This window comes from Furipterus horrens, unplaced genomic scaffold (genome assembly GCF_987537825.1).
Source record: "Furipterus horrens unplaced genomic scaffold, mFurHor1.1.pri manual_scaffold_1, whole genome shotgun sequence".
Taxonomy (NCBI): Eukaryota; Metazoa; Chordata; class Mammalia; order Chiroptera; family Furipteridae; genus Furipterus; species Furipterus horrens.
Window position 1 is genome coordinate 155,954,626 of NW_028327171.1, and position 10,351 is coordinate 155,964,976.

At 40.9% G+C, this 10,351-nt stretch overlaps 1 pseudogene; it reads right to left on the minus strand.

Moving 5' to 3' along the window:
• Nucleotides 1–1,704: 1,704 nt before the first annotated feature.
• On the minus strand, nt 1,705–3,292 carry LOC150022097 (polycomb protein EED pseudogene; annotated as a pseudogene).
• Between the last annotated feature and the right edge of the window lie 7,059 nt (nt 3,293–10,351).

The window sequence follows — 10,351 nt, forward strand, 5'->3', positions numbered from 1 at the left end:
CGTCTCATGCAGAGTTTTTTGGTGAAATATCAAATCACCCAGGTGACTTATCCTCCCTACAACCCAGATTTGGTGCCCTGCGACTTCTGGCTTTTCAAAAACTAAAATCACCTTTGAAAGGGAAGAGATTTCAGACTGATGAGATTCAGGAAAATATGACAGCTGCTGGTAATTATAACTGTGTGAGGTCCCAAGGTGCCTTCTTTGAAAGGGACTGAGGTATCATTGTTCTATGTACAATGTTTTTTGTATCTTGTATCTTCTTCAATAAATGTCTCTATTTTTCATATTATGTGACAAAATACCTTCTGGACAGACTTCACATATATTCCCCCGAACCGGAATTTATTTATAAAAAATTGTGTATTTATTCTTACATGTTTAAACTTCAGTCACCTTCAAAGTACTCTCCATCTGATGCAATACACCTATTGAGATTTTTTTCCACTGCTCAAAACCGTTTTTGAATGTGTCAATTTTGATGCCTTTTAGTGCTTCTGCCCATTTTTTGTTTCACCTCTTCCACATGGGCAAAGCTTTTTACTTCGAGGGTTTTTTTTTCATCAGGGAAACAACAATGACAAAAAAAGTTCTTTGGTGTGAGATCAAGTGAATAGGGAGGGTGGGTCATGGGGGTCATGGAATTTTTGGTCAAAAACTGCGGAGTACTCAGTGTGGTGTGGACAGTTGCACTAGTAAATCATCCATCATAAAATGGGCACGTACGTTGAAAGAATGTTCAAAAGAAATTAACTGAAGCTGAACACAGCCTCTCACAACAATGCCAGCTGGTGCACTGATACAGATGGGTTCCTAGAGCACTTACCTGAGGGGTGTGCTGGCTGTACTACAAAGGGCAGACCCGTCAGAAGATAATTCTATTTTGGGGGGTTCCGTGTCATATAATATTTCTTTTACCCCTCAACCAAACACATGCTTAGAGAGGAAGGGAAGGAGAGGGAGAGAAACATCAATATGAGAGAAAAACATTGATTGGTTGCCTCTTGCATGTGCTCTGAGTGGGGACTGAACCCACAACCCAAGGATGTACCCTTACTCGGAATTGAACCCAGGAGTGCTGGTTTACAGGATGATGCTCCAACCAACTGAACCACACTGTCCAGGGTAATTGGATTTCATATGGATAAATACGTGGGAAGAAGGAGATCTGCTGTAGGTTAGGATGGCCCAACATGTTTAACATAATGCTAATTTTGTTAGGACAGTAACTATTATTGGTTCTTAAATGTAAAAGACAGAACCTACTCTAGCTCAAGCAGAAAAGTCCTTTATGAAAGTGTATTAGGCAGCAAGAGAGTCAGATACCACACAGCAAAAACGATGCATACAATATACTAGAGGCCTCCACAGCCACACCCTTTGGGTGTAGACTCTGCTGCTCACCGTGTACTTGGAGTCCTGAAACTTCGGCCACTGCTGCTCCTGAAAGCTATATGTTTTTGTCACCACCCTTGCCATCATGAAGTCTGGCTTCATTTTTCATGTTCGTATTATTTTCCGGTATGTAACAAATTACCACAAACTAAATGACTTAAAAGAAATTTATTCTCTCACAGTTCTGGAGACCAGAAGTTCAAAATCAGTATCATTGGGTAGAAATCTAGAAGGTGTTGGCATAGCTATGTTCCTTCCAGACGCTCTAGGGGAGAATCCGTTCCTCACTTCTTTTTTTTTTTTTTTTATAAAAATAAATTTTTATTAAAAGCAGTAGAGTCTGAGCAGGAGACAGTACAAAGAGTGTAAACAATGTAAACATCACTACATTCAGCTCAGCCTGATTGAATGCTGAAAGACAACTTCTAAATGCTCTATGTGCCCTTACTAGCAAGATACATTAATTCTATTGTACACAGAAAACACTAATTTGATTAGGAGAAGCATTTTATCGAAGTCGGTCCCATCGCCAAATACTGGCATCATCACAAACAGCAATAAGAATGCTGCTATCCCTGCTAAAACTGGTTTGTCGAATTGCAGCAGCACATTTCTGATGAGTCAGTGTTGTACACTTGGCTTTATGAGGATCTTCTACTTCTAAATCCCAAACATAAAGTTTGCCAACCTGATTGCCCAATGCAAGCATCTTTTGCCAGAAATTCATAGAAAACCTCATGTACCAAATGTCACACTGGCTGTAATCAAATCGCCCAAGTATAGTCACATTAGACTCACTGGGCCTAATTTTATCTATATCATCTTCCATTTTGCCAGGTTTCCAGCATACAATGGCGTTTTCACAAGACAAATGCCGGCGAAGATTCCGAGACACTCGAGCTCTCTTACATTTCTGGTGGGAATGTAAAATGGGACGGCCACTCTTGGAAAGTATCAAATCACCTAACCATCGCACACAATCAACATAATTCCTATGTATGTCTCTGGTAGAAAAGTCAGGAAAGTGAATTTTCTGAGAAATAAATGGCCTGTTAGTTTTATTTGGGTTATAATCGTAAGATTCCTTAATTGCATTAATCATTCTCTTTGAATTTATCCTCCAAAGTTTAAGAGAATGATCCATACCACAGGACATTATTTTTTCACCCAAAAGATCATAATCAGCACTTAGAACTTCATCTCTGTGCCCTTCGACACCTCCAAATATTGCCACCAGTGTGTCCGTTTGGATATTCCATAATCATAAAGCATGATCTTTACTGACTGACAGGAGAAGATTTGGATCTCTTGGGTGGAATTTCAGCTCATTGATAGCATTTCCATGGCCAACATAGTGCTTTATGCACTGCATTGTTATGGGATTAATTATCCTAATTATGCCTCTAGAACCAGCCACAGCCAGCAGAGGATGGCTTGTATTGCTATCATATGTCCATGCACAAGTGTAAAAGTTTTCATCAGCATCAGCATCCACATATGATTGCAATAGCCGGATTTCTCCTTGTGAGTGACATTCATATAAAGTAACTCTGTTGCTTCCTACAGTTGCAAAGACTAGTGGATCCCCTTCTTTACTGTGCCAGTTAAACTGAACTCCAAACAATGGTTGATTATGATCTTCCTTGAGACTATTTACACATTTAAAAGAATATTTGCATTTCTTTGACTTCCATTTTCCCTTCCCCCAACTTTTTCTTCCAGGCGCATTTGGTGTATTTGTAGGTGTATCAGGGCGTTCAGTGTTTGTACCACTTTCTATACTGACAGCATCATCATTCTCGTCTCCAGAGAGGTCCGGGTTGCTGTTCTCATCGCTGCTCAGCTTCTGCTTCTTGGCCGCAGGCATGTCTGCTCCCGCCGGGGCTGTAGACACTTCCCTCTCCCCGTTCCTCACTTCTTATAGCGTCTGATGACTCTGGCATTGGCTTGTGGCTGCATAACTCCAATCTTTAAGGCCAGCATCTTCAAATTCCTCTCTGTGCCCTTATCACAATGTCTTCTCCTTCTTGTGTGTTTCAAACATCCCTCTGCCCACCTCTTAAAAGGATACATATGATTTCCTATAGGGCCCACCTGGACATGCAGATCAGTATCCCTGGCCCAAGAGCCTTAATTCAACCACACCTGCAAAGTCTTTACCATATAAGGTATTAATCACAAGTTGCAGGTATTAGGGCCCGATATCTTTGGGGGGCCACTATTCAGTCTCCTACAAGGGTGTTTGCATCGGAATTAAAGTCTCATTTCTATACTTCTTACTGGTAAAGCCTAGGTTACAGGTCTGCTCCTGAGCTGCAAAGGAAGTTGGGAAGTGAGCTTGTCAGGAAAAGTGAAAAGTGGCCAAAAATATATGTCAAATAACAGCTGAAATAGTCTCCAAAGCTTTATAAAAATGAAGTTGGTGCCAGAATCTTTAAACTGAGAGAAGATACTTATGACTGAATGTTTTGGGCACCACATTTCAAGCTGTGCTTGAAAGGAAAGCTATCAATCTAAAAAACTGTTTTCTTTGACTTGAGAAGGGTGTGGTTGGGTGGCAAAACAAACCAAACAAAAATATCAGGTACGGCTTGGGGGCTGTGCTCCTCTTTTGATCACAGGAAATATTTGCCCCAGACACTAATATAAACAATTTAATTAGATCCTGTATTTCATTTAGAACGATTTTGGTTATAATGTCATGGTTAATTCCATTTCCTATCTGATCTGATGTATAGTACTTCTGCAGTGGCTAGCATTTGGCAATACATTTATGGCAATAAGGACTTGGACAGTAAGATATGGACAACTTCTCTTTCTTCAACTCCCTGATATGTGATTTTCAAACAAACTTAAAGGTCCTTCTTGTACCTCAATGCCTATGTGTGCCTCCATGACTGCAGTTAAGTTTCCCAGTTCCTCTTATGTGTGATACCTGCTAGAAATAATGGCGCCAACTCTTATTTTCCTAATTAGTTTGTAAAAAAAAAAAATCAAATTATCTGTTAGGATCTGTCATGTCTTAAGAGTATTATAGTGATTGCAGGCATCTTGTAACAGCAGGGGATTGTAATAGCAGGGAATAGTAACCCTCCCCACCATCTTTTTGACATTGTTTCTGTAAATGCTGACACTGACTAATATGTAGCTTGTAGATAAACTGCATATTTATAAATAAGAATCCTAGGAACTAACTTCAAAATATACAAACTCCACCTCCAGGCATCCCAATTTCGGAAGATTTGCTGACCTTCAAGTGTGGAGCCAGGATAACGCGAAGCCAGGATGACGTGAAGCCAGGATGGCTAAACCAGGATGACGCACATCAGACCATCACGGTCCTTATCAGAATTGACTGTGCTCATCTGCATGTACAGACATTTTCAATCTCCTCCTTGGATTTCTTTGTTCTGCTTCCCCTCTCCCTCCTTATAAAAAATTCTGCCTGCTGAGATGTGGAAATGGGCTTTGAGACATGAGTTCCCCATCTTCCCAGGAGATGGGTTTTGAGACATGAGTCCCCCATCTTCCAGGTTGCTGGCACCTGGAAACAAACCACTTTCTTTCGTATCAGCACCTGTCTCCCAAGTATTGGCTTTTGAAGCGGCAGGCAGCCAGGATGCGCATTTGGTTACAGGTTGCACAGTGTCAAAATTGCTGTGGCAGGAACAATAACTCTACATTTTTGGGAGAACAATGCAAAGGTATTGAGACTAGCATTTATAGCAACTACATAGATGCCAGTGTTAATACATCTTGGGCTCTTGTGTGTAAATAATCTTCTGATAACATTGTTTTTATTGTTGACATTTTGCTGCAGGTTTATAAGGCACACTTAAAATTCAGTTTGCTCCCTTGAGTGGTTTTTGTGTGTGTGTGAGACTGGTATCATAATAAAACTTTTCTTTTAGAAGGCACAGAATCAAAGTGATGAAAAAAAACGTTATGGATAAAAGTGATTTTTTCTTTAACCTTGGAAGCTTCCTATTTCTTTGTTGAGAACTTTTTTTTCCAGGAAGGAACTGTAGTATTATGATCTCATTGACATTGATTGTGGCTTCCCCAAAAAGTCTGGGGGAGATTCCTAAGCTTTTCCTAACACTCCGCTTCTCATTATATGATGAAAATAACAACCATGTCACCTTCTTACTTCCCAGCCCCAGTTACTTTCCCCTTTCTTAGATATGACTGGCATTTTAAGAAAAGTATATTTTAGTGTTTGCCTCTCCCTTGGGTTAAAGAGTGGTTTTGTGTATGTTGAACGTTCACAAAATGTCTCTCTTTCTTTGGTCCTCAGTTCCCTCTGATTTGATGTGACCTTTTTTGGTGGGAGGGAGGAAGGATGAAGGAGAATTGTAGAGGTTTTTGGAAGCTTCACTCTATGAATTAATACCTCTGCTTCAGCATAATGTTGGTATTTGATCAAACATAAAAGCTTCAAGCTTTTAATGTCCTGCTGACACCAGTATCAACAAAGCATTGAAGCGGAAGCTTTCTGGCGGCTGATTAGAGGGAGATTTTATTTCACTAGCTTTAAGACTAAGTATGCCTTTTAGTAGATCTTTCTCAAGGATGAGCCACATCATACATTATAAATCAAATTCAAGAGCTTTAATAAAGGAGCCTTGATAATTTGGTAATATATTATCACTATGTTTTGGAAAGGCAATCAATGACTGTATTTGATAGTGTAATTTAAAAAAATAATATGGATTATGGTTGTGTTCAGTCATGAAAATATAATTTAACAGTTTGGGCTTATAATAGTCATTTTTTCCCTTGACAATTTCCACTCTTATTTTAGCCCAGGAAGAGCTTACTTGGGAATGTTTTACTATGCTTGCTTTTAGAGTCTAGTAGGGCTGAACATGTGTTTAACTGGAATTTTATGCTCTTGTTTTGGAAAAGCGTCACAGAAAAACGAAATTGAAAGCTGGAGAATAAAGACTGCTGAAGAATGAGCCATTCCAATATAAGAAGATGGCCCATGTGTGTGAGTCTGCTGTATCAGCAGGGGCTTCCAGGAAATGGGTGACTTATGAGAAGTGGCCATTGAAGAGAGTTCAATGGAGACACTATTTATAGAGGTGTGGGAATTTAAGGGGAGCAACAAGGAACAGTGAAGCACCCAGGAACTCAAGCAGCAGGCAGACTTTGCCACTTTAGGCCTGAGGAGCTAAGCAGTCTTGTTGTTCCTGGATTTGGAAATGGTGAAGGTGTGGGAGAGGGGCAGGTACCAGGTGCTGTGGCCTCAGTGGAAGAAGATGGCCCACTGTTACCTGGCAACAAGGCAAGAAGGGAGCCAAGAAAATTAAAACCCCCAACCTTTCTTTTTCTCTCACCTTTGAATTTCCTTTTGGAGTCTCCCATTGGGTGGGAGAGCAAGGAGGTCCAAGTGAGGTAGTCTGGGGCACAGAGCAGGGCAGAGACCGCCAGACCGTGGTGGAGGAATATCCAGCCACATACAAGACTGGAGGTGAGGAAAAATAAACAAAACAGATGAAAAAGTTTGCACTTACTCCCAACATATATGTGACCAATTAGAATCTAAGCCCAATGACATTTTAGTTTCCATTTTTCTGCTCTCCAGCCATTACTAATAAAGAAGACTCTTGTAAGCTTTTTTTTCTGTCTCTTATTTTCCCCTGGGCTTATGTGATTTTTCAGAGCTGTTTGTTTTACATCTTTTATCGCGTTAGAATGCAACTCACTAGTTTTTAACAAGAGTGCATCAGTCTGGAACGTAGAGACCAAACAGAAAAAAACTCAGTTTCTGCTACCATCTGGAACTGCAGGAGGAAATCTTGCCATTCACAAACTCAATGAAAAAAAGCAGATACTTTTGTTTATCAGGTGCTCCAGCCTCTCCCTTCTGCCCCTCCTTCCTTCAGCTCCCCACTTTCAGAGCTCTCTCCTTGGGGTTACTTCCCTGTGCCACACACCAGCTGGTGCTCCAAAACAGAACTACAACTATGTCTCACCTTCCCTGGTGTCTGAATTAGCTGAGAAGCCTACTTTCTCTTCTCTGATTTGATGGCCTCTTTTACTGTCCTTGGGTGACATTCCCCCTCTTCCCCTCTCCAGTCTCCACCCTTCCTGCGCTTCTCTGGGGTCAGGCGCACCACAGTCACCACAGACTGCTGACAAGAGCTCTGACCTGGGCTTCATGAAATTAGGCTCTGATTCCATCTTTGCCACAAATTAGCCATGTACCATTGGTTAAATCAAAGACTATTTCCTAGACTAGCTTTTGTCATCTGGGAAACAGGGTGCAAGAAGTTGATTTGTGATCCCTCAAGTACTGCCATGAGATAAATAGAATAAGAGTAGTAGAAGTAGTTTAGTTGTCTTCACAGGAAATGGAGGCTAAGTGCATATGGGTTGGTCCTTGAAGATCACAATTCTGTTCCAGGACCTGGTTCTTGGTGTTAAGCCACGGAAACTCACTCTTATTCGGGACCATAGAATGTCGTGCCTTGACTCACCTTCGCTGAACACCCACAAAAGCGGAAGCAGAAGCGGTATTGCCAGTTTATGGTGCTGCTATCTAAGTAAGCACTGTGCACATGCCACTGCACAGTGACAGGTTCCTTGGGTCTAGACGCCTTTTCCAATAAGATTACCCACCGAAGTCACACAGGAGACTGAGGTAGCAGTCACATTGCAGATGTATTAACTTACAATTAGAAATTTAAGAGCACTTACACAATCAACACCTTCTTGCAATCTGCATGGGCAATTTAACCACGAACACCAGCCATTTCCTTTATTGTGCAATCCATCTCCTAGGGGCCTAATGTACTCAAAGGCTGGGAGATCAGACATTCTCTCAACACTAGGCAGACCTACACTGAAGACCCAACTTCTAACTAGAGATTTTGGTGAGCACAGAAATGGACAAAGGAAGTTATGCTTAATAGCATAAGGAAAGATGGTCTAATAGTGCATCCATCTCACCCGGGGATGTCCTTGGAACCCTAAAATCCTTTGGTCATACTCCTAGAAGCTTTGCCATCAGTAGTGGAAATATAACTTGCCCAATATGTAAGTCCACGTATCCCCTCTCCTGCCAAATTGCCCAAGATGTCTGTCTCTGAGCCTGCGTCTACTGAGGACGGATTCCCCTCTCCAATCCCTTCCTCAGCACCTTCTTGCTTTATTTTTTCAGACATGTTTAATCAAGTTACAATCTCCTGGGAAGCTATATGTTCTCTTGTAGATGACTTGTTTATTTTTTGTGTAAGGACATGGTCATTCATTTAATATTACTTTCTTTTGGGTCCATGCATAAAACATATCCATAAGATCCGACCTGTGTGGATTTTAGAGTTCAGTTCTGAGGGAGAGTCTCACTTTAACTTTGGAGTAAGCTTTGAACACTAACAGCTGAAGAAGTTCCAGGTTTCGCTGTTATGCCCTCTGTGAAATATGCTGTTGAAGTGCAGGCAAGACTGCTAATCCTACGCTTCCCTCATATGCTTAATGCAACGTTGATTGTGTTGGTCCCCAAATCCATTTATGTTCATTGTACTAGGGATTGCAATTTTATCGTTTAACTTATATTAAAAAAATGAGTATAAAAGAGAATTCTTTATGAAAACTAAGCTAAAAGCTTTGCAAAGAATTGATAAAGGTAAATAGCTAAAAATTCTATTGTTGAACGAGACAACTTTAAGTATTGGGGAAAATTATAAAAATTTAGGGCTTTGCACTCAGATTGGTCCACAGCTACCTTTACATTTTCACTCTTTAAAGACACTGGAGTGAACTAGAGATTGTGAGCAAAATCTTATGGAGATGCTTTATGCACAAGACCAACAGAAAGTAATATTAAATGAATGACACTGTCCTTACACAAAAAATTTATGGATAAATGTATATTTATGTGTACTAATAGGAAATAAAATGTTTATGCTAAGTATGCATCTATCTATTTTTATGATTCCTCACTTGAACAGATAATTTTGATTCCCTGGCTAGAGGTTTGGACTAAGTAAGATAAGTGTGCTTCAAATGTGTATGAGTACAGATGATAACAATATACATTATGATCATTACGATGACTACCATCCATGAAACTACACTTTTTCCAGGTGTACATTGGTTTAATCTAACTGTTGCCAAAGCTAATTCTGAACAGACTGACTCCAGATACACTTCAGGCTTTACACCTTCTGTTCCTGAAACCAGAAACCCCTCTCAGAACCTGGGAACATAATACTGGCTGAACACATCAGCAACGCTGCATCTGCCTGAAAGCAAGGTCTGAGGCTCGTCATCAGTCACCTGGAGACAGCTGTGCTTCCAGCTTTGGCCCATTCTGGACACCTGAGAGTAAATACAGTGCCTCAGCCTCATTTTAAAAACAAAAAGTTTATTATTAATGTGTACCGTTACATTTACCTATTAACATGCAAGTATAGGTTATCTTCTAAAGCAGTACATAAACAAGAAAGCCTTCTTGCATAATATCTCTCTTCATTAAACTTCCCTTGGGATGTGTTAACTACAGGAAGTTTCTATAGTGAGGACGAGCGTCACCAAGCTCCCTGATCCTTCGTTGTCGCCAGGAGGCGCAGCTTCCTTCGGATGCGCCCCCTGCTGGGCAGTGTGCAAAGAGGCCGGTTTTCTTTTGCACCTTTAGGGGCCATTTGGAGTAAATGGGAGTAAAACAATTTCTTGTCTGATGCGAAGAGCCCTTGCTAGAGGGCCACATATGACGATGGCCTAGGTAAACATTGTATTTTTCCAGGCGTGTTCAGTCTTGAACAAGTTTCTCGTTCTTCTCCACGCAACCACATTTTGAGTCAGAAACTCTAGAGTCGTTAGTGACCCACTGGGGTAAATACTTCCTGTTAAGTACCCCCCTCTTCTTATTCCTTTCAGTACTTTCTCTCCTTCTGCTTTGTGGCTCGGAGTCTCCCCAAAGTCCATAGGGATAAGAGACCTGCTGATT